The following is a 24517-nucleotide window of genomic DNA, read 5'->3' as shown; positions in this document are numbered from 1 at the left end:
GTGGACCCCCTGAGGACCCCAGAGTCCGTAAAAAAATGAGCTCAACGGTCCTCTTTTATTGTGGAGTTTTATCATTGTTTGCGATAATAAAATGTATTTTTATATATTTCCTGATGTTTTTGGTGCCTAAGAAGCCCCACAAGGCAGAGAATGCTGTTTTTTTTTGGTAGTTTTATCAAATCTGATCTCAATTGAGCCCAAGTTGATCGGCCAGGATCAATTATAGATCGTTTATAACTATTAGAAGAGATTGATTGGAAAATAAATTGGTCATTTATTGAGGCGTGTATGGCCATCGTTATCTTCCAACCATCTAATGAACTCCACTTCCCTGTGTGTGCCATATTGATCCATTGTGTTGACTACTATTGATTGATTATTCCTATCAGATGAGACTGTTTGAAAATGCAATTGATCACTTATTGGTGTGTCTACGGTCACCATGATCTTCACTTATTGGTGTGTCTATGGTCACCATTATCTTCCAACTATCTTTCGAATTCCCCGTGTTGGGCATATCGATTGTGTTGTGGACTATTGATTGATTATTCCTATTGTTAGTGATCAAATCTTTATTGACATCTGTACAACCACCATTATCTCCCAACTATCTATTTAATTCCCTGCGTTTTGGCATATCAATCATGTTGTTGACTTTTGATTAATTATTACTGTTGGTAGCAATTGATCAGAAAAGCATCAAACATTTTTTGAAAAGTGTACGGCCATCATTATCTTCCAACTATCTGTCGAATTTCCCATGTTTGGCATATTGATCATGTTGCTGAAGATTGATTTTTCCTCAGATCGTTTATTCCTATCAGAAAAGATCGATTGGAAAACAAATCAGTCATTTATTGACATGTGTATGGCCACCGTTATCTTCCAGCCATCTAATAAACTCCACTTCCCTGTGTGTGCCATATTGATCAATTGTGTTGTCCACTATTGATTGATTATCCCTATCGGGAGAGACCGATTGGGAATGCAATTGATCATTTATTGGTGTGTTTACGGTCACCATTATCTTCCAACTACCTGTCGAATTTCCCATGCTGGGCATATTGATCGTGTTGTTGACTATTGATTGATTATTCCTATTGCTAGTGATTGATCAGAAAAGGATCAAACATTTATTGAAATGTGTACGGCCACCATTATCTTCCAACTATCTATCGAATTTCCCATGTTTGGCATACCGATTGTGTTGCTGACTATTGATTGATTATTCCTCAGATCGTTTATTCCTATCAGGAAAGATTGATTAGAAAATAAATCAGTCATTTATTTACATGTGTATGGCCACCGTTATCTTCCAACCATCTAATGAACTCCATTTCCCTGTGTGTGCCATATTTATCAATTGTGTTATCTACTATTAATTGATTATTCCTATCAGATGAGACCGATTGAAAATGCAATTGATCACTTATTGGTGAGTCTACAGTCACTATTATCTTCCAACTATCTGTCAATTTCCCCATGTTGGGCATATTGATCATGTTGTTGACTATGATTATTCCTATTGTTAGTGATCAAACATTTATTGAAATCTGTATGGCCACCATTATCTTCCAACTATCTATTGAATTCCCCGTGTTTGGCATATCAATCATGTTGTTGACTTTTGATTAATTATTACTGTTGGTAGTGATTGATCAGAAAAGGATCAAACATTTATTGAAAGGTGTACGGCCACCATTATCTTCCAACTATCTGTCGAATTTCCCATGTTTGGCATATTGATCGTGTTGCTGATTATTGATTATTCCTCAGATAGTTTATTCCTATCAGAAAAGATTGATTAGAAATAAATCAGTCATTCATTGACATGTACGTGTGTGGCCACCGTTATCTTCCAGCCATCTAATGAACTCCACTTCCCTGTGTGTGCCATATTGATCGATTGTGTTGTCTACTATTGATTGATTATTTATATTGGGAGAGACTGGGAATGCAATTGATCATTTATTGGTGTGTCTACAGCCACCATTATCTTCCAGCTATCTGTCAAATTCCCCATGTTTGGCATATCGATCGTGTTGTTGACTATTGATTGATTATTCCTATTGCTAGTGATTGATCAGAAAAGGATCAAACATTTATTGGTGTGTCTACAGCCACCATTATCTTCCAACTATCTATTGAATTTCCCATGTTTGGCATATCGATCGTGTTGTTGACTATTGATTGATTAATCCTCAGACCGTTTATTCCTATCAGAAAAGATTGATTAGAAAATAAATTGGTTATTTATTGACATGTGTATAGCCACCGTTATCTTCCAACCATCTAATGAACTCCACTTCCCTGTGCGTGCCATATTGATCGATTGTGTTGGTTACTATTGATTATTCCCATTTGGGAGACCACGATTGGAAATGCAATTGATCATTTATTGGTGAGTCTACGCCCACCATTGTTAACGTCCAACTATCTGTCTGTTTGGCATATCGATCGGGTTGCTGACTATTGATCGATTATTCCTATTAAGAGAGATTGATCAGAAAAGGATCAAACATTTATTGAAGTGTGTATGACCAGCATTATGTGTTTGGACAGCCAGCCTCATTGCTGTAAACACATCTGGTCTGGTGATCAGTGTGTCTGTGCCGGACTCGGCTGTCACTGTCCCGGTGTGATCATCCGTCAACCTCCAGGACTACATCTCCCATGATGCTTCACTCTGACAAAGAGTCAGCTGCGGAAGTCAGCGTGACCTGTCCTTAGAGAAGGGGGAGGAGCGAACAGAGGGAGATCTGGCATGCAATCAGCTCTGTGATCAGGAAAGAAGACTGTGTAGAGCCCGAGCACCTTCAGGTAGGAGCAGAGCGAGCCCGGCCCGGGGAGAGCTGACAGCGGGGAGGATGGAGCGGGCTCAGGGAGAGGGAGCATGACTCAGAGGAGAGGGGGCGGGGGCAGGAAGACTCACATCAGCATGTCATAGAGTTTGACACATAGGAAACACAGGGCTGTTGCCCATGGCAACCCCTCACTGCACTCTGAGGGGATCCTGGAATCTATTTGGTCGCTGTGAGCACAGACTTCACCAGTCTGTCCTTCCCTGTCTTGCGATTGGCTGTCCTGTAGTGTCCCCCAGCCTGTGTTTACTCAATATTCCTATACAACTTCTACCCCTCTATCCAGGTGACAGCATTCATCTTGGGTTTGTATAGAAGGGGGAGGGGTTGGACCCTCTGTTGAGGTTTTATTTACATTCACCCTCTGTATTTGCAGGTGAGCATTGTCCAAATGACAGGAAATTCAGAATGTTTGTTGTCCCCAGAACAGGAAGTGAGGGGAATTCTTCCAGTGGAAACACCGGTTTATATGGGCTTTTACTGCCCCCCTTTCCCAACTGCCCACCTAAACACAGAACTGCAGCCGCCCAGGGCTGTACACATGCAGTGCTTCGCTGTAATGATTAAACAATGCCTCGCTTTCGGAGGGTGGTGCCACTGCCAAACACAGCGCCATTTCAAGAGGTGACGTATCGCTGCCTGTCAAATGCCCCCTTAAAAGTGATCCGCCTTAGATCACTTTTCCGAGTAGAAGCAGTATAGCTGCACACATGAAGAGCTCTGAGTTTGCATTCACACATTTCCGGAACCTGCGAGAAACTCGCTACAAACTCGCTTTGCGCTTAATTTCACTCCCAAGCACAGCTGGCAAATGTGCGTTTTTTATGGGGGGGGGGCGTTCCAAGTCCTAAAAGGTTCGGGAGTTTCTTTGGTGCATTCGGCACACATAGAAGAGTCCATTCAAGCAAATTGGCCACCCAATGCGCAACACGCGGGGAAAAAAAGTGCGTTCTGGCAGCACATAGTGTGATCCCAGCCTGAGGCCCCATTCACACTTGGTGATTTGGAATGCACGGGGTGGTTTGGCCCGTCAGCGGTTTCAGGTACCCGGGAGGCACACCGTCCAGCAGCCCCACAAACTCTATGACAAGGTGAAATGCGTAGTAGCTGGAGGCAGTACTGAGCGGTACCCACACGCAGGGACGGATGCCCTCAATGCAGGCAATCTGAATGCATACCTGAGTACCACGGGGTACAGAGTCCAGCCGCCAAGTATTTCAGCCTGTCATTGATCTTGACGAGCTGCTTACAAAGGAATCTGGATGCCATGCCTCCCCGGGTGCCTGAACATGCCAGGATTTGCCGCTGACAGGCCCAACCAGCCATGTTCATGAGACCAGGTAATGAACGTGTCTCTTGTGGTAATCCAGCGCCTCCATCCATCAGATCTCTATGGTTGGGGACAGTTCCCTTTTTCTGTTGAAGCCCGGGTTCACACGATTCCTCGTGCAAATTGACAACTCAAAATCGCATGACAAGTTGCACCCTATTTTTACCAATCGAGCCAATCAAATAGTTGCGATTAAAAAAAAGTTCCTGCATTATTTTTCTGCAATTTCGTTGTGACTTGCATTGACTTCTGTTAAATGAAGTACAAGCTGCAAAAAAAAAAATCATCAATCCAAATCGCACTGATCTGCGGCTTTGAAGTAGTGTGACTTCAAAGCCGCACTGCTGTGAACCAGGGCTAGACCTAAATCCAATGAAAGTGAACGCTTGCAGCGTTTTTCCCTTCTGTAAATGATTTTTATTCACTTGCAATGTTCCCTAGAACTGGCTTAAAGAGAACATTGAGCTCTTCCAGGAGAGTCCGTTCCCCAGCAAAGCCCCCTCCTTTTCTGGGCGTGTCTCTATTCTCTCTGTGCTGGCCCAGCTCCTCTGCCCCTCCCCATGTAAACTTTAACTGTTGGAGGAGTGAAGGGGAATACTATAGGGCAGTGGTTCTCAACCTTTCTAGTGCCGTGACCCCTTGATTTCCCAAGTTGTGGGGACCCCTAACAGTAATTATTATTTTCAGTGCTGTAATTTTGCGACTGTTATGAATCCGAATATAATTATCTGATATGCAGGATGTGTTTTCATTCTTCTAAATGTAACATCTTAAAGCATAGTGATTAATCACAAAAACAATCTGTAATATATAGTGCAAAATATTTATTTAAAATTAACATACAAGTTAAAAATGAATTAAAGGCCCCACCGAGAGACAGGGTAAGTGCCGGGCAGATGGCGGGGGGCACAGTGGCAGCATTTGATATGGCACAGGGTCAGCATTTGGGTTTTGCGTTTGGATGGGCACAGTGGCGGCAATTGTACAAAAATACTTTTATTAATTTAGTGTCTCCGACTTACCAAAGTCACTCAGTTGTTCCATCAGAATCAGCAACCCGTCTAATGTGTTAACCGGAAGTGACATTTTGTTGCCGCCATCTTGGTACACTCGTCCACAGCAAGGCTTCAGTTAGAAGTCGGCAAGCGGACATCATTTTACACGTATTTTTACCAGTAAACTGAACTTTTATACTATATAAGCCTTATATAGTATATAAGCTAAATTTATTGGTAAAAATACATGTTAAATGCAAGACTTCGGTGGGTGTAAAAAGATGTCCACTTGCCGACTTCTAACTGTAGCCTTGCTGCGGACGAGTGTACCAAGATGGCGACGGAATGTCACTTCCGCACGATCTCTCCTGTCCTGGAAGTGACATCTTGCTGGCTGTCCATATCGGACCAGCAATCGCGACCCCCCTGGCGTATCGGCAATAGACCCCCAGATTGAGAACCGCTGCTATAGGGGATGACTTGAGTGACACCTCTTGGGCTGCTGACCTCACAGATGGTGGCACCCAGCCGCAGTCTTAGGGCTTTCGGTGTCTACACAAGGGAGAATTATACAGGTAAATAACATAATAATATAACTTTACAGGAATTCTAGGAAACGTTTTTGTTAGTGTACATGGGGTAACTGCTCGTTTTTGATTAGGTATGAGGAGAGCGGAGATACTTACCTAATCCTCCGAACCTTTGGGGTGTAAGACTGGTCCCCACCACTCCTGCTCCCCTACACACTAGCGGTCTTGTGAATGGACTGTTCCTGATGTCGTCATGCCCATTGACTGGCTCTGGGTGTGAGGACGGCAGGAACAGTCTACAGTTGGACATAGGGGAGCGCTGTTTTCTGGAGGATTGAAGGATCGTGTGAGTATAGCCATTCTGTGTGCCCCTGGATAAATAGAGCAGTTAACCCATACAGTTTTCACTAGAGATACTTTAACCTCTTATTGACCATGTATTGCATACACATCCATGAAGACGGAGGCGACTGCTGAGTGCCTGCTCACTGCCATCGCTCTCTCTAGTCAGTGGGGCGGGCTCCCGATCATGTGACCACTGTAACAGCCAATCGGTCATCACATGATTGGAAAGCCTTCCTCCTACCCTTTAGATAAAATGCCACAGTGGCTGGGTAGAAGTTAGGCCCCTTTCACGCAGGTCTTCTTACTGACGATCAGACCTGCAGATCAGTTATCTTGTCAGTTCAGTTCCTCAACTCTTTTGCACAACCCGCACTTCCCAGCTGTAGTTGTGTCACACACACTATCGCAACACATTCGTTATCTCCAAGAACATGAAATCTAAGAGACTCGTTCGGAAATATCAACCAGCCTTACGTGAGACATTGATGTGGGCAGTGCCCAGCTCCATCATGAGCAATGCAATGATGTTGGCACCATGCAGAATCATTCTAATGAGATACTAATTTGAGTTCATTGTTAAACTATCTATGGCCAAAACATTTTATTTTTTAATTTTGGATAGATTTAAACTGCTTTCAGTATTTTATTTTTTATTTTTTCATGGAGGAGATTCCCTTTCATTTCCCATCCTCTGTACCAGGGGTCTCCAAATTTTCTAAACAAAGGGCCAGTTTACTGTCCTTCAGACTTTAGGGGACTGTGGCCTTTGGCAGTAGAAAAGGTCTCCCACTGCAGTGGGAAAAAAAACAATGCCCCATCATTGGTGTCACTGGGGGGGGGGGATTGTGCCCCGTCACTGGGGGGGGGGGGGATTGTGCCCCGTCACTGGGGGGGGGGGATTGTGCCCCGTCACTGGGGGGGGGGGATTGTGCCCCGTCACTGGGGGGGGGGGGGATTGTGCCCCGTCACTGGGGGGGGGGGGGGATTGTGCCCCGTCACTGGGGGGGGGGGGATTGTGCCCCGTCACTGGGGGGGGGGGGGATTGTGCCCCGTCACTGGGGGGGGGGGGATTGTGCCCCGTCACTGGGGGGGGGGGGATTGTGCCCCGTCACTGGGGGGGGGGGGGATTGTGCCCCGTCACTGGGGGGGGGGGGAATTGTGCCCCGTCACTGGGGGGGGGGGGGGATTGTGCCCCGTCACTGGGGGGGGGGGGGGGATTGTGCCCCGTCACTGGGGGGGGGGGGATTGTGCCCCGTCACTGGGGGGGGGGATGGATTGTGCCCCGTCACTGGGGGGGGGGATTGTGCCCCGTCACTGGGGGGGGGGGGGGATTGTGCCCCGTCACTGGGGGGGGGGGGATTGTGCCCCGTCGCTGGGGGGGGGGGGATTGTGCCCCGTCGCTGGGGGGGGGGGGGGATTGTGCCCCGTCGCTGGGGGGGGGGGGGGGATTGTGCCCCGTCGCTGGGGGGGGGGGGGATTGTGCCCCGTCGCTGGGGGGGGGGGAATTGTGCCCTGTCACTGGGAGGAACTATGCATCTTTGTTGGTATCGGTGAATAAAATAATTCCCCATGGTCTGGATAAAAACAAGCAAACAGCTGCAGTTTGGAGACCAAAGCTTTATACAAAACAGGAAGTGACAGACATTGAAAGATTTCATCTCTATTCCTGTTCTATTGACAACTTCAAGTGTGGTATTTTCACTCACATCCTATACCAGTGTCAATGGTCACCAAGACAGACATTTATGCCCCCAGAGGGGACACCGTAATAAAATTTTGACAGAGGTTCTATCCTATCATCGCTTAAACCTTAAGTTTTGTGTCCCATATTGATATATTGGAATGTACTAAAGACATAATATGTAGCACTAGTTCTAATAAAACTATATGTGATCATATTAAAAATATAATTCGTATCTAGGGGTGTTCCACTCAGTGCATATAACATATAAAGAAAAATACATGTTTACATCCTACTAATAAACATTGAGCCCCTGTTCGCACTATGAATCGCACAGGAAGCACACCGCATTGCTGTGAAATTTGCATGTGATTCAGTGCGGTGCAATTTTGGGCTCAAATCACACCAAAGTAGTGCATGCAACAATTTTAGAAACCAACTGCAACCGGATCACATGGTTGTTTTTGTATCATGCGATCTAGTGCAGGAAAACGCACCGCGTTTGTGACCTGTAATTGGGGTGTCATTAACATTACAATGACACCTGCTGCAGATTGCAAGGGCAGTGCGATTTGCAAACGGTACAGGAAAAGAGCACCGATGGCAGGTTTACCACACTGTGTTCTTATATTAACCAGGGATTAGTCAAAAAATCACAAAACCCAAATCCCATGAGTCCCATGAATTGGCACTTCTGTTATCCTATGTAAGCACATCCCTCCCAGTGAATGCACACCACCACTGTGTCCTCAAAGAGGGCTAACTAGAGGCAAATGACCTCCAAAAGATTAAGTGGTCATATGCAGCTTAGTAACACAAGTATGTCCTCCTCCAGGCTCAGTAACAGGCTCCTCCACCTTTCACATGTAGCCATCTCTTCCAGGGATCAATATATACGAAACAAGAACCAAAATACTACAATAGTGTATACCAGATAAATCTATTTTTTTATTAAAAAGACTTTAAAACCGCTTACACGTGCCAGTGTACCATAGTGCTAATTAGTACAAATTCTAGTCAGTAGTAAGTCCAGTATGTGGTGACCTCGGCCTGTCTGCCTCCACCAGGATTTGCAGGTGCTATAGGGACTGCCCTGGGTACTGCCATTGATGGGATGTAAGCTTGCATGCCATGCTATTTCATTAGGATGTGTTCCAGGAACTGCAGTAGACACTTCCATTGGTGGAATGAAGGCTTGTGTCCCATATTAAAAAGATAGGATGAGCTGCAGGAACCATTGGTTAGATGAGGGCTTGTGTCCCATATTAATATATCTGTATGAGAATGTGCTTTCACCATCGGTACTGTCATTGATGGGATTAGAGCTTGTGTCCCATAATAATAAATTAGGATGAGCATGTGATGAAGAAACTACCACAGGTACTTTCATTGGTTGAATGAAAACTTGTGTCCCATAATAATAAATTAGGATGAGCATGTGTTAGAACTGCCTTGGGGACTGTCATTGGTGGGCTTGTGTCCCATAATAATAAATTAGCCTGAGCATGTGTTGGAGGAACTACCATGGGGAACCATCATTGATGGGACAGGAGCTTGTGTCTCATGATAATAAATTAGGATGAGTGTGTGTTGGCGGAACCACCTTGGTTGCTGTCATTGGTGGGATATGGGCTTGTGTCCTATAATAATAAATTAGCCTGAGCATGTGTTGGAGGAACTACCACCTGAACCATCATTGGTGGGATGTGGGCTTGTGTCCCATGATAATAAACCAGGATGAGCGTGTGATTGAGGAACCACCTTGGGTACTGTCATTTGTGGGATGTGGGCTTATGTCCCATATTAATTGGGATGAGCATGTACTGTAGGAACTGCCATGGGTCCATTCTCATGTGCCCATGATAGGGACACGTTTCTACAAGCCCTGTTCCTGTTGTATGACTTTGTGGGCTTCTCTATATATTTTTATACTTGCATGGGACTGTTTGAACTAGTATGGTTGGTGTTGTGGTTGCACCTCTTGTGTCTTGGTGGTTGGAATAACTCCATCCCAGGACTGCCAACATTGGTTTCATATAAGGGCACCATTTAAAGAGGATTTCCGGGCCAGTGCAGCCATCTGATCTATATCAAATTGGCCCTAGACTTTAGACCATTTGTACAATTCTACTGCAATTTTTTAAAATATACCTTACCATATATTAATCAAGATACCTGTCCTTGTATATCACAAGTATGCATAGCTGTGTATTTAGTGGGTGGCAAAGCTGTGTCAGTAGAACGCAGTCTATTATTGAGGAAATTGCTCAGCAAACTTTATTTTTCTTCACTTCTATCTATCACTTGGTGGTGTCTGGAGGAACTAATAGACATCTGATTGCCCTTCAAACCTATTAAGATGTTTAACAACTCCCTTGTCTTTTGTCATGATCAATAGTGGATTGTATTTCATTGATTAGAGCACAGAACATAATAATCAGTTATCAATTCATTGGAGGGTCATAATATTATTTTGGACTTTGTGATGAGAAAATACAGTATAAAGATGACTTTTTTTTGTCCTGTGCTCCATACGGGCTGGTTTATGATGTTGATCCTGTATGGTTATGTGAACGTCCGCTTTCAGTTTCTTCCTTTTGGTTTATTTGGAACACAATCTTGCTTAACGTGAAAGTCCACTTTTGCTGAGAAAAAAAAGGCATTCTTCCAATGTCAGCATTCTGGTGATAGTAAACTTCATCACAGACTTCTCCTTCCGGCAGTGTGTATTGTCTGTTTGGAGGAGATGTGCAAACTGCATGAAGTTGCATCTGGACTAATGGCTAAGTGAAGGTGAGTTTACTGCAAGGTTCTATTCACATTTATCTGTGTTCCTGCAGTACGATGCATTCATTTTAATTGCAGGAAAATGTAGTTTAACCAGAAATCCCATTCTTTCCTATGTAACCACTTTACATCAATGCACTCTAGGTTTAGTGCATTGTTAAAGGAAACTATAGAAGTTCCATTAACAACTGTGTGCATTTACACGGGTTTTTTTCATGGCTTTTTTTGAAACGGGCCCATTCGCAATCCTTAAAGAACAAAAAAACATACGTATATAATTTTTGGCCAGTGTAGTGACCACATTGCAAGGTGCATTCACATCTTTGCATTGTGCTGCAGTGAAGGACAGCTACATTATTTTCTGCTGTATGTGTGTATTGGGGTGACATTAAGATTGTACAGCAACATAACATACCGTACGCTTTTCAGTGTGCACAGCTATAATATGCATAATAATGTGCATACATACAGCGGGTGTGAATAGAGCCTCGGGGCCATTCATGCATTAAGTTTGCAGTGCAATGTGTGCATATAATTGTTGGGGACCCACCCCCCTGTATAAATTGCCTGCTTACAGTAGGTTGAAAAGTTACTTTTAAAGGAAAAAAAAAAAAAAGTTAGATTTTATGAGTACCTTTTTAAAGTGGTAGTAAAGTCCTTACCAAAAAAAAAAGCTGGTCCCCCTGCAAGGTAATATAGTGTGCTAGTATGTACCGAATGCTAGCACATTATGAAAGACTTAACTTAAAATGAAGCCCTCCAGTGGCATGCTTTCACTGCTGACAGGGCTTCCATCATCACCCAGTCTTCCTTGCGAGTTGGCAGACTCCAGCTGTTTGAATGGTCAAGCCGCGGTGACGTCATTCCTGTGCATGCATGAGTACCCCAAGCACGAGTATGCGGTTCCTTCAGAGCCCATCGCCGGCTCCCAAACAACCAAAAATCTCCTAAACGGTGCACATTAAGGAGATATTTTACCTAATCGGTAAGCTTTATTATAAGTCACAAAGTGGAGTTTACTTTAAGCCCAAGGTATCTAGGTGAGGGTGACATCACACTTCTCCTGGGGAATACAAATCAGTCCAAATCTCATAAGAAGATAATTGCTCTTGTAATGGACAGGAGTGTCTTTTTGTGAGATGTGGTCTGCTCTGTACTTCCTAAGCATTTTCCTGGAAGAGGGTGACGTCACGCCCAGCGATGCAGAAGATCGGGGTAAAGGAAGTATGAAATCTAACAGAAATGTAAATTAATAGAGCGGCCCAAACAGTATATGAGGACCTTGCAGTGCACAGAAAGGTCCATTTTAAGGCTTTTAAAAACAGGAATAAAGGCCCAATCACAATAATGCTTTTATTACATTAACACTTGTACACCGTTTAGCCATTGTGTTAAGAGGGGGTAGGTCAACTGTGCGCAATGGAAGGAAAAGTCATGTCCATTATTTATTTATATTTTTTTATACATTGACCTTTTGTAAAATGGTCAATTGGTGAAAATGGCATTGCTTAAGAAAGAGTGTTGCAAACCTGCGCTAAAAACATGCAAAATCTGGTAGGCTAGCTTTTTTTGGATATAGCGGGGAAGGGTTAGACCTGTCTTTGTTTTTCATTGAATTTTTCTTGCTTCTGTCTTTTCCTGACTAGAACAGAACAGTAAAATTGATAGAGAATCTTCTTTTATTTTTATTTTTTTTTCTCCCTTTTTATTTAAAAAAATAAATAAAAAAAAAAATAATTTTTCTTTTTTTTTTTTTTTTTCCTCTTTTCCTTACAGTGGGAGGGCAACTATTATACATCCCCGGACTTGAGACCTTTAAGGCCCTGTTTAGATCTATGTGTTGCAGTAATGCACACATTTTATTCACTTTGAATTAGGGCTGCAACTAACGATTATTTTCATAATCGATTAGTTGGCCAATTTATTGTTTTGATTAATTGGATAATAACCTTAAAAAAATTGTAGTGTATAATTTAATATGTAAAGTTTTTTTAAAAAAAAAAAGGCCAATTTTTTTCTTAAATGTATATGCGATGGTAATATAAATAACCAACTATATGGTTAGGGAGCAAAACCTCTAATCCACTCTGAGATATAAGAGATACATTGTATATATTATTGGAGGTTGAATCTGGTAAATATTAAATATCATCAGACTCAGAGATAACATTTTTTATTTTAGACCCGTTTCACATTGGGGTGCATGTAATGTGCCCTGCTCCCACATAATGTTCCCTGCCCCCTTGAAATGTGCCCTGCTCCCACATAATGTTCCCTGCCTCCTTGAAATGTGCCCTGCTCCCACATAATGTTCCCTGCCTCCTTGAAATGTGCCCTGCTCCCACATAATGTTCCCTGCCTCCTTGAAATGTGCCCTGCTCACACATAATGTTCCCTGCCTCCTTGAAATGTGCCCTGCTCCCACATAATGTTCCCTGCCTCCTTGAAATGTGCCCTGCTCCCACATAATGTTCCCTGCCTCCTTGAAATGTGCCCTGCTCCCACATAATGTTCCCTGCCTCCTTGAAATGTGCCCTGCTCCCACATAATGTTCCCTGCCTCCTTGAAATGTGCCCTGCTCCCACATAATGTTCCCTGCCTCCTTGAAATGTGCCCTGCTCCCACATAATGTTCCCTGCCTCCTTGAAATGTGCCCTGCTCCCACATAATGTTCCCTGCCTCCTTGAAATGTGCCCTGCTCACACATAATGTTCCCTGCCCCCTGTAATGTGCCCTGTCTCCTTGAAATGTGCCTTGTTCCTACCTAAAAGTTTACTTTAAATGTAATGCCTTCTATTACCTCCACATTCTCTGGGTTCAGATGCTGATCTTCCCTCCACAGTCTTTACAGTAATTAAAAAAACAACAAACATGTTATACTTGCCTGCGCTGTGTAATGATTTTGCACAGAGCAGCCCTGATTCTTCTCTTCTGGGGTCCCTCACCGATGCTTCTGGCTCCTCCTGCCTTCAAAGTGCCCCAATAGCAAGCTGCAAATTATAGTATAGCGTGCCCCCATAGCAAGGTAAAAAAAAACTTCTGCTTTTAGAACCACTCACTTCCTGCTCAGGACTACATGTCCCATGAGGCATTGCTCCTCTCACATTTACAAGTTCTCAGGCACTTACTGACATGTATGGACAGTGTACTGAGCTGTATGTGTGCTGCACTGTATTTCCTAATATGTAAACAAATGATGCATTCTGTCTGCACGCCAACTAATCGGCTGATCGATTATGAAAATAGTTGACAACTACTTTCATTGATTACTTGTTTCAGCCCTAATTTAAATGGTACCCCCATCGCACCACAATGTATGATAATGCACTACCACGCATTACAGTGTTCTGCATCAGAAAACATAACATAGGTCTGATTTTTCGATCCATTATGATGTATTGGCACTTCATCCCAATAAATGGGCTCCCATACCACAGCATACATTGTCAGAGGCATTGGGACGCAGAAAATGTAAGTGTGTTTTCACGGCTAGGCCTGCAGTGTTCCTGAATCTACAATGTGGTTATGTTGTGCGGTTATTGGCGCTCTGTTGAGTTGATCATAGATCATGGCAGAGTGCTCTGTATATATGAGGTCATCACTGATCCGTCACTTAAATAGAAGAGAAATTGATCAGAAAGCCGACAATATAATTCATGTCTGGGCTCCCGTCATGTGGTTCGGCCATTTAGTGTTTCACAATCTGCTCTTCCTTGTTCCATTTATAAATGTTGGTAAACAAAATGCATCAATTGCCTCATTGCTATTTCTGACATCTGCTAAAATGTTCATCTGCTGTGTAAAGTATGGTTGGTGCATCTGTCTAAATCAGATTGTCAGAGCGATGCTCCGCTGCCACCTAGAAAGATAAATGCACAGCAGGGTAGATGAGAGCTCTGCAGTCAGTGGTCTCTTCTATGGGCTTGTATTCCTGCAGAACTCGTTCACCCACAATACTGACCATTAAGCGCAGGCAAAGTAGTGGCGAAACCTGGTCATATACAGAATTATTTTTCGGACAGCCTCGGGGTAAATGAAATCCGGTGCTGTAAGTGAAGTTTGACCTGTTCCTGATGGACTGGCCAAAAATTGCCCTGTTGGCACCACTGCGCCCAACATTCTGTGAATGGAAAATTGTTGGCCGAACAGCACCTCTACCCAGTTAGATGCAGGCAATGTTCAGGTATTTTCAAGCAGAATTCAATAGTTGACAAGGCAGATTCATCCATCCATGCTGTTTATATATAAAAATATCCGAATATCTGTGCACAAGCCTTTAAAGTTGAGCCACATGCAGAGGCGTATTTAATAAAAATGTCAATATATAAAATGTACAAAAAAAAGTAAAAAATATGCGGTGTACAGCAACTGAAAGGAAACACAAATTGTAGTTAACAAGTGCAATAACAACCATATTAATGTATCAATAAAGTATAAGTTCACCTTTTGAAAATAAAATGAATAAATGCACATTTTTTTTTATTTATTTATTTTTACCTGCAAAAAAATGTGCATTTATTTATTTTATTTTCAAAAGGTGAACTTAACCATATTACAATGTATCAATAAAGTATAAGTTCACCTTTTGAAAATAAAATAAATAAATGCACATTTTTTTTGCAGGTAAAAAAAAAATGTGCATTTATTTTTTTTTCTTCGAAGGAGCCTGCAGAGCATTGCAGCCGCGATCGGTACATTATGGATGTACTGCAAGGCTCCTGAGGCTCTCGGGATAGCTGTCTGCTCTTCTCTCTGATACAATAAGGCAGTTACTTGAGAGCAGGGATATCCATGAACTATGCAAGTGCTCACAGGCGGTTAATTGAGAACTGCAAGCTGTGAGCTGCAATGGATGACAGTACTTGTAGTCTATCTATTCACGGGAAGCTATGAATAAATGACAGCGCTGTGCGGCACTCCATAAAATTGTGACAGCGGGTACAGAGAGAGGATCCCCCTACCCACTGTCACAGGAAGAGAGGGTAGAGGGGGGTGCATGCTGAACGTGCTACATGTTACACCTTAAAGTGGAGATAAAGCCATCGATTTAAACGGTTACATTCCCGGCATGCCGGGAATGCTAACTGCACATTGGCTGTGCTCTCAACCAAACTGTCAAACCATCCAATGGCTGGTGTCATAACAGATCACATGTGCAGCACTGTGGCAGTTGAAGATTACAGAGGCAAAGATGGCTGCTTCCTTGGCTGAAAACGATAGGGGAGTTTACTTCCACTTTAAATATGGGTGTAAACATATTCAGAAAGGTGAATTTGGCCTTCAACGATGTCCAAAATAATCTGCGATAAAATTCCACACTATAGAACTGAATAGCCTGTGATTGACAAGTGCACTCATAACTATCCATAAAGCATGGATAATATCCAAAATGATCAGTGATAAAGTCCAAAAAAATAACAAATAAAATGGTGTATATGTGATAAAGTCCACATAAACTGCTGAAAATAAATATGATGTATTAATAGTGAAGCTGATCGACTCAAATGACACCTATACCTGCCATTGCCCCAGGGTGTACTCTCACCTCTGACCTCCATTTCGAAAGGTCAAACAAGCAGATAGATATCCAGGCAAGCTCCTTCTTGGATACTCCCAAAGATAATAAAGAGTCTCTCCAAGTCTCCAACCACTTCCAAATAACACTCAGTGCTACATGGGTTACTGAACCACCAAAAATTAAACTTCTTATCTCTGCAGCGCTGTGTGTACCAGAGGCTGAAAGAAAATAATAGTTCATAGTGCTTACTGCTAAAAACACTTTTATTGTAAAGCGTGTAAAAATTGCTCTTGCATTGTACAGGTAAATTACAGCATTTTCTGTTCGATTCTGTTTCATTCAGGCTGAAAAGAAAAGTCTGTGTGATTGGCCAACTTAAGACTGTGGATGGCGCTGTTTAGGGACTTTGGGCTTCCTGAGATCACCTAGATCAGGAATGTGGGGGGGGCTATCTTGTTATATGCCTTGTTCAGACAGGGAATAATTGGCTAGCAGGTGTTGTTGGCTTTAGAACCCTATAATTGTTTTATAACAGCTTTCTCTTGTATAGTGTTAGGTAGGATAAGTCAGGCAATAGGTAAATTGTAGCCCTTTCAAATTCTACTTCGCTGATCCCCATGTCCTCCTCATGAACTCCTCATTTTATATTGTAAAAGTGTATTTTACATGGTACATCACAGGGGTGAGTTGGTTGCTGCATGAGATCACAAGCCAGTGAACCCAGTTCCTGCATCGTTTCCCTTCCAAACATTTGAGCATGGCCGTCACTTTTGTCCAAAGGTTCTCTCCAGTAGTAACTTCAGGAATCACTTGCAGCCTGATAATATTTGGTGGCTGAGGTTCTCCCTGTCTTCAACCCGCAGTTGGAGTACAGGAAGTTTATAGCAGTCATGTTGTTGGGCTTCTTCCGGTGGGTTTTGTGGGCGTCTTTGGAGTTGACCAGTGGAAGATGCGGTTTCCATTATGAGTAAACTGGTGGCCAAGCAATACTACTATCTTCCTAAGAGCTCCCTCCATCTTACCTGCCAGAGAATCAGTCTGCTCTAGATACACTTCAAATGCAGAACGGCACACCTTGAACTTGGCACCAAGGAAAGTCCCTGCTTGGCGACTACAATATCTTCTGCTCTTTGTCACTGTCAAGTGTAGTTTGTTTTGTCTTCAAGGAGCACCATGGAAAATCCCTTTTTAAAGAAAATGATCACATATTCTTTCTTACAATATCCAGATCTTGTTGGGACAAAGTACATGTAGTACCTTGTCCCACCTTCCTAGGTGCCCTATACAATGTCGGACAGGGCGCCCCTCCTTGACGTATGGCCTTCCGACACCACAGCCAGCAAGAAGATGATGCTCGCTATCAAAGCAATTGTCTTTTCACTTCTTTTTTTTTTTTTGTTTGTTTTTTTAGTTCTGGATAGATGAGATATTGGCTGGAACCTCTTAAAGAGGAAGTAAACCCTGATGAGTTTACTTCCTCTTTCATTCCCTGCAAAGGCAAAGCATAATGGACTACTATGCATCGCATAGTAGTCCACTATGTGTCACTTACCTGACACAGGAGCCAGCAAAGTCGCCGCTGTCCCCTGTAGTCCGCCGCATCCATCTTCTTGGTGGGGTCTCGCAGCTCCGCCGCTGTCATTCGGTGAAGCCGCAATGACGTCACTCCCGCGCATGCGCACGGGAGCCGACACGCGCGGCAGCTTCGTCGTTGAGAATGCCGCGCTCTGTGCGCCTGTGCGCCGCTGTCTACGGCACATGCGCCGTAGACAGCGGTGCTTGTTTTCGGGCAAATATCTCCTAAACCATATAGGTTTAGGAGATATTTCTTGGACCTACAGGTAAGCCTTAATCTAGACTTACCTGTAGGTCAAAGTGGTTTGTAAGGGTTTACAACCACTTCAAGTTTTTTGCTTCCCGTGTGCCTTCTCCAGTTCCTGTCCCAAAGACACAATAGGAAGGTCATGCTCAGTTAATGAGCGTAGACACATTTATTTGACTTGGTTGTTGTATTCCCTGCATAGGGCAGTATGGTGATTTTTAAAAGTGTACGTTTTTTTAAATAACTAAAATTGTTTCTGATTCTCCTGAATCTAAGCTTTCTGGGTTTGCTATGTAGCCCCTTCATCCTGTAGTACTTAAAGCAGACCTATAATAAAAAAAGACAACTCTGCTACCTCGTTATAAAATATTGAAAACATCTTGATCATGAATTGTGAATCCCGTCATGGGGAAAGTTGGCTATTTCTGTTGGAAGGTCAGTCCTCAAGCCCTTAAGCTGTGAAAGTGGGATCAGATGATCAAACACTGTGGGAACAGGATTTTCTACAGAATACATATGTATCACAGTTGTCTTTATTATCACACATCATAAAGGCTCCGTACACACAATACGAAAATCAGAAGCAAAATTTAGTCTGACGGACAATCTGCCGATTTTAGGATCGTTAGTAAAGAAAGTGCTTCCGACAGCCGATTCCTTCTTCTTTTTTTTTTTTTTTTTCTGTCCGACAAAAGCTGGATCCGCAGACTATAAAATGTTTGTTGGATGTGAACACAGTGTTCGATTTTCATATAGTTAGTACAATTTTAATACGAAAAAAATCATAAGAGCAAGACTACGCATGCTCAGAAACAAAAGAATACATTCAAAACTCTTCAACACATGATTTCACTTCTGAAGTTGAATTCTGTTGTCCTAGAATTTTCGTAATTGTGAGTAACCGCTTCACTTTCGGCATGAGACAAGCATGACTACAAAAAACCGGGCAAATGGTCGTCCGAAAATCTGATCGTGCATATGAGGCTTAAGACCTGGGCAGGATAGAACAGAAGTTGTGGTCTCCATAGAGTTGTCCATTCGTTTATTTTATTTTTTTTAAAGCTTGGATGCCTGGGTCCAGTATGTGTCCTTTAACTTGACAATACTCTGTAACTAATTAGTCGGTTTGTGGGGGGGGGTGAGAACTAGGAACACACAGTTGCGCACTCCCAAGTTCTCTTTTGAATGGTTAAAGACAAATGAACCTTCACCTAAAAATTACAGCATCGTTCTTTTCCTCCCCCTGCCTGTTACACAACAGATTTTTTTTTTTTTTTTTTTTTCTTTTTTTTCTGGGAAGCAACAAAATTTTTGGTTGTACTTGTTCCCACTTCCTCATTCCTCACTTAGGCAAGGATGACTTACTCTTAGCCCGCTTGCCCCACTGCAGCCTTCTGGCATTCATGCTTCACATCTAGGGAGGCTACAGGATCAGTCCCCATATAGTCCATGACCTCATACATGTGCATTAGTAGGCCAACTGTGACTGACCAGAAAGTAATGGCGAACTCCTGAATGCAAGATGGCAGCATGGAAGATCAGAAGCCAGGCAAAAAATTGGGTTCTTGGAAGACGGCACTGGACTTTTTGAGCTGGTGCGTGTTTCTTAAAAGTTAGCAGCTGCTGTAATTGCAGCTGCTGACTTTTAGGCTCCATTCACACCTGAGCGTAGCAATTTACTGGCATTTTTTGGGCATTTTTTAAAGTGTTTTTTGCAGCTTTTTAGAAATGTATTTCCAAGCGTTTTACAGCTTCAAGCTTTTTTGTTTAGCCAATAGAAATCATTAGAGGGAGGAAAGGAAGAGGAAATTAGGAATGGAGAGCTGCTATTTGAGTAGAACACGCTCATAAACCGCTCAAGTCAGGTGTTTCTATTGAAGTCTATGGGGCCAAAGACACTGGTAATCTGCCAAAAAAAAACAAAAAACTTGTGTACTCTTTGAGCTTCAGGCGACAGAGCGGTCAGATGTGAATAGGGGACATTGAAATGAATGGTATTTGGCTTGTTGAGCGTTTTAGAGCTAATAGCTTTAAGCAGAAAATCGCTCAGGTGTGAACGGGGTCTTCGGTTTCCCTTACCCAATTGAAGTTCCACTTTAACATATAACTAAAGGCAAAACCTTTTTTTTGTTTTGGATATAGTGGAGAGGGCTTTTGATTGCTGTCTGCGCCCCTTTTAAGGAGATTCTCGTTCTCCATTTGTCTTGTTTACCATTATCACTGAAAGTGAAATTAAAAGAAAAACCCCTAATTCTGGTTTGTGCTAAGAAAAGTAATAGAGGGGAAATCTTCCAATAGGTACATTAGTTCTAGTGACCTGGGGGTCCCCCCCCACCCACACCAAGAAATTGCCTCTCACTTCCTGTTTGGCTATGGGACAGGAAGTGAAGGGGAATCTCGACAATTGGACACAGATGGCAGAAAAAAATTCTCCCTTACGCTATCCAAAATATGGGGGGGGAGTTCTGCCTATAGTTCTACTTTAAGTAACATTCTCTGGGCAAGAGACGTTTTACATTTGGACTTAAAAAGGCATTTTGTGCTCAGGACGGGGTTGAGGGCCTATGCAGAATGTTGATCTGGTTCATTGCGGTAATGTTTGCACATTATGAGGTTAAGGCAGTCTATTGGTTTACGTGGGCTAGCAATGCACCAGTATGTACTTAAAAATTGGACAATTTCTGGCACTATAATGCACAACATACGATGTGCGTTACTATATGTTGCAGTGTGCTGGAGTGACATTAAGAATGAATGGAACCATGGCTGCAGAGGAATGGATGGCGACCTGCAAGGATCGCTATAAGCTTTACGGTATCTGGGTTACCTGGATAAATCATGCTAATAAAACCGTACCGAGCCCTCAGGAGGATCACCAACCTTGGCACCTTGCATGGTCAGGGTTCCTCAGGACCCCTAAGGCCACTAATGGTCTCGATCGGATTGTATATTGGTCCTCATACCTCTTAAATCTAGTTTAACCACTTGCCGACCAGTCACCGCAGTTACACTGTGGCAGAATGGCTCGGCTGGGCGAAACAACGTTGTGTAACGTCGATTCGCCTTGTGGCCACTAGGGGCACTTGCACCCTCTGCTCGCCCATGGAGCCGATGCAAGTGCCCGGCTCCCACGATCGCTCGGGGCACACAGAGAACCGGCATCTGTGTGTCTAAACAGTTTTCGGTTCTCTGAGGGGAGAAGTGACTGATCGTCTGTTCATACAGAGTATGAACAACGATCTATCTCTTCCCCTACACAGTCCACTCCCCCCTTCAGTTGGAACACACACTAGGGAACAGAGTTAACCCATTGATCGCCCCCTAGTGTTAACCCCTTACCTGTCGGTGACATTTTTACAGTAATCAATTCATTTTTATAGCACTGATCGCTGTAAAAATGCCAGTGGTCCCAAAAATGTGTCAAAATTGGCTGACGTGTCTGGCATAATTTTGCAATCCCGATAAAAATCGCAGATCGCCGCTATTACTAGTTAAAAAAAAATAATAAAAATGCCATAAAACTAGTCCCTATTTTGTAGACGCTATAACTTTTGCGCAAACCAATCAATATACGCTTATTGCGATATTTTTGTTTAAAAATAAATAAATAAAATGTAGACTACATATCGGCCTAAACTGAGGAAAAATTTGTGTGTGTGTATATAATATAAAAAAAAATTTGAGGGGATATTTTATTATAGCAAAAAGTAAATTGTCGCTCTTTTTTTGTTAGCGCAAAAAATAAAAAACCACAGAGGTGATCAAAAGGACGTTAATTTTGTTTGGGCGCAACATCGCGCGACTGCGCAATTGTCGTTTAAACCCATGCAGTACAGAATTGCAAAAGGTGTTCTGGTCAGGAAGGGGGTAAAATCTTCCGGGGCTGAAGCGGTTAACCTGCTATTGTTATGTTGAGTTGCATTATGAAGTAGAGTACTGTTCTTGTTCCCCATACCCTTCCCTAAGCGCTCTTGCACTGCCCCAAAAATGCTGCTTGCAGGACTTTTTTCCCGTCCTGCAAGTGCACCGCCCCAGTGTGAAAGCACTCGGGTTTTCACACTGGGGTGGCTTGAGAGGTGCATTTGGGGTGCTTTACAGGCGCTATTTTTAGAGCTAAAACACTTTAAAAGCACCCCAGTGTGAAAGGGGTCCTTGCTATTACCCTTCCCTTTCCTCCGTGTCCCTTTCCTCCGTGTCCCTTTCCTCCGTGTCCCTTTCCTCCGTGTCCCTTTCCTCCGTGTCCCTTTCCTCCGTGTCCCTTTCCTCCGTGTCCCTTTCCTCCGTGTCCCTTTCCTCCGTGTCCCTTTCCTCCGTGTCCCTTTCCTCCGTGTCCCTTTCCCCCATCTCTCTTTATGAACATGTCTGGATCTATGTCCCAGTCTCAGGTATCCAGTCACCATAGGCACTAATATATGTAGGGGATGTGAGACCTTAAATTGTGAGTGTTCGTTGGATGTAGCATGGTTCTGATGCTTCCTTTGTCTTGCTACCCACCATCTGGATAATTTCACGTTTTCACCGACTGTTTCCTACTCTGACTCGTTTGTTTGTTCTATTTGGTCTGTGAATTTCTTTTTGTTTTTTTATGCTGCAAAATTTATATAAATAAAGATTACTCAAAAAAATAAAAATGAATGGAACATCAGACTAACGTTTTTTTTTTTTTAATACATTTTTGTGTTATTCAATAACGCAAAGCTTTTAAATTGTAAAAGTCATATCATAAAGTCAAAAATAATTACATTTAGAACTTTTTCAATAGGAACGGACAATATGTAGCCATGGATTATATACTTTGGGACTTATTTTGTAATGATGTGACATTCACAAAACATTCACTGCAAGTGAATCTTCCCAGGGTATTTGTTTTATTATACTGTACAGTGAATGATTTACCACCAGTAAATGTCACATTCACGGCTTTGTAAATGTGGCCCATATCATTTGCATTCAATGGCTGCTGCTTGTGCTTCTAAATCATCCCAATAAAGCCGCTGCCAGAGGCATATAGAAATCCCAGTTTATCTAGAAAAACCACTTCATCCTCTGAGGACCGCAAGGAAATTACTGTTTTGCCTGCAATTCTTCACGGCACGTTTGACAACCATTGTTGGAAGTCTACAATCCACTAACGAGTGTAATTATACTGCTAAACTATTACTTTCCTGGGCATGCAAGCGCGCTCTGTTATTATAGTATGAACCATTCTTTTCCTGTCTCAATGAAATTCCAATTTAAAGGAAACGATCGTTTTTTTTACATGGTTATAAAATATATAAATGTGACCACAAGTAGTGTCAATAATCATCGGTTGGTGAGGGTGGTGAGGGTGTTTTAAAGGTTTGATAGTGGCCATTATAATACTAAAACTATAAACTATATGTACAGGGCAGCTGTTCTTCTACATTGGTTTGGTCTCTTGGGGCTTCTTCACATTTGACTAAATTTCTAAAATTTTCTAACACTTAGACCCCGTTCACATTTGGGTCGCCTCAGCGCTAAAGCGAAACTCGTTTTAGCGGCAATTTACCGCTGTTTAAGCGGCGCTTTTGCGCTGCTTTTTGGCCAATAGTGGGGCAAAAATGGGGTTAAAAACTCCCGTTTTGTGGCGCTTTGAAAACGCTGCCCATTCATTCTAATGGGCAGGGGTGTTTTGGGAGCGCTGTATACGGACACACTGGAATGAATGAGAGGTAGTTTTCAGGCGCTTGGCCCAGGCTATTTCTAGCAGTAAAGCGCCTGAAAACCGGCCCAGTGTGAAAGGGGTCTTAAAGTGGTTTCAAAGTCAGAACGTTTTTTATCTTAATGCATTCTATGCCCTCCTAATACTTGAGCCCATCTCAATCCAGCAGTGTTGAGCGAGAGTCTCAGCTGCCCGTAAATCTCCTTCCTCACTGGCTGAGACAGCAGCAGCAGGGGGCGCCATTGGCTTCTGCTACTGTCAATCAAAATCAGTGAACCAATTAGTAGAGAGAGGGGGGCGAGGTCGAACTGCGGCTCCGTGTCTGAATTGACACACAGAGCAGTGGCTTGGCTTGGGTGCCTACATAGCAAGCTGCTTGCTGTGGGGGCACTCGGCAAGAGGGAGGGGCCTGGAGAGCCGAAGATGGACCCGAGAAGAGGAGGATCTGGGCTGCCCTGTGCAAAACCAACTGCATAGAGGGAGGCAAGTATAACATGTTTTGCTATTTTTAAATAATAGTAATAATAATAATTTAAAAAAATAAATGATACTTTAAAATGATTGTAAAGGTTCGTCTGTTATTTAAAAAAATAAATAAATGTTATACTTGCCTCGTCTGTGCAAGGGGCACAGAGTGGCTCCAATCCTCCTTTTCTAGGTCCCCCATTGGCACTCCTGGCTCCTCCTCTGCATCAAGTGCCCCCATGGACAGCCGTATTCCATGGGGGCACCCATGCTGGAGCTGCTGGTCTCATTCTTGTCGCTGGGAAGATTGGGTTCAGGTAAGTAAAAGGGGGGTCTGGAGGGGTTCTGCACCACAGAAGGGCTTTTACCTTAATACATAGAATGCATTAAGGTGAAAAACCTTGAGACTTTACAACTCCTTTAATATCACTTTAACCACTTCAGCCCCGGAAGATTTGGTTGCTCAATGACTGGGCCATTTATTGTGATTCGGCACTGCG

At 43.1% G+C, this 24517-nt stretch overlaps 1 protein-coding gene across 3 annotated transcripts in view; it reads left to right on the top strand.

Annotated features, from left to right (window-relative positions):
- The first annotated feature begins 2702 nt into the window (after window positions 1-2702).
- VAMP7 (vesicle associated membrane protein 7) overlaps window positions 2703-24517 on the top strand; it is a 51208-nt gene continuing 29393 nt past the window's right edge. For 2 of the 3 annotated variants that reach the window (XM_077451021.1, XM_077451080.1), the window contains exon 1: window positions 2703-2820. The gene's annotated coding sequence lies outside the window, so the exon portion shown is untranslated. Of the gene's footprint in view, window positions 2821-10514; window positions 10536-24517 lie in introns of those variants that run through there. The other variant, XM_077451119.1, reaches the window with a different exon arrangement.

The sequence above is a fragment of the Lithobates pipiens genome, unplaced genomic scaffold (genome assembly GCF_037356315.1).
Source record: "Lithobates pipiens isolate NorthernLeopardFrog02 unplaced genomic scaffold, aLitPip1_a1.2 Scaffold_1, whole genome shotgun sequence".
NCBI lineage: Eukaryota > Metazoa > Chordata > Amphibia > Anura > Ranidae > Lithobates > Lithobates pipiens.
Note: the sequence above shows the minus strand (reverse complement) of the source record. Positions and strands in the feature narration are given on the sequence as shown.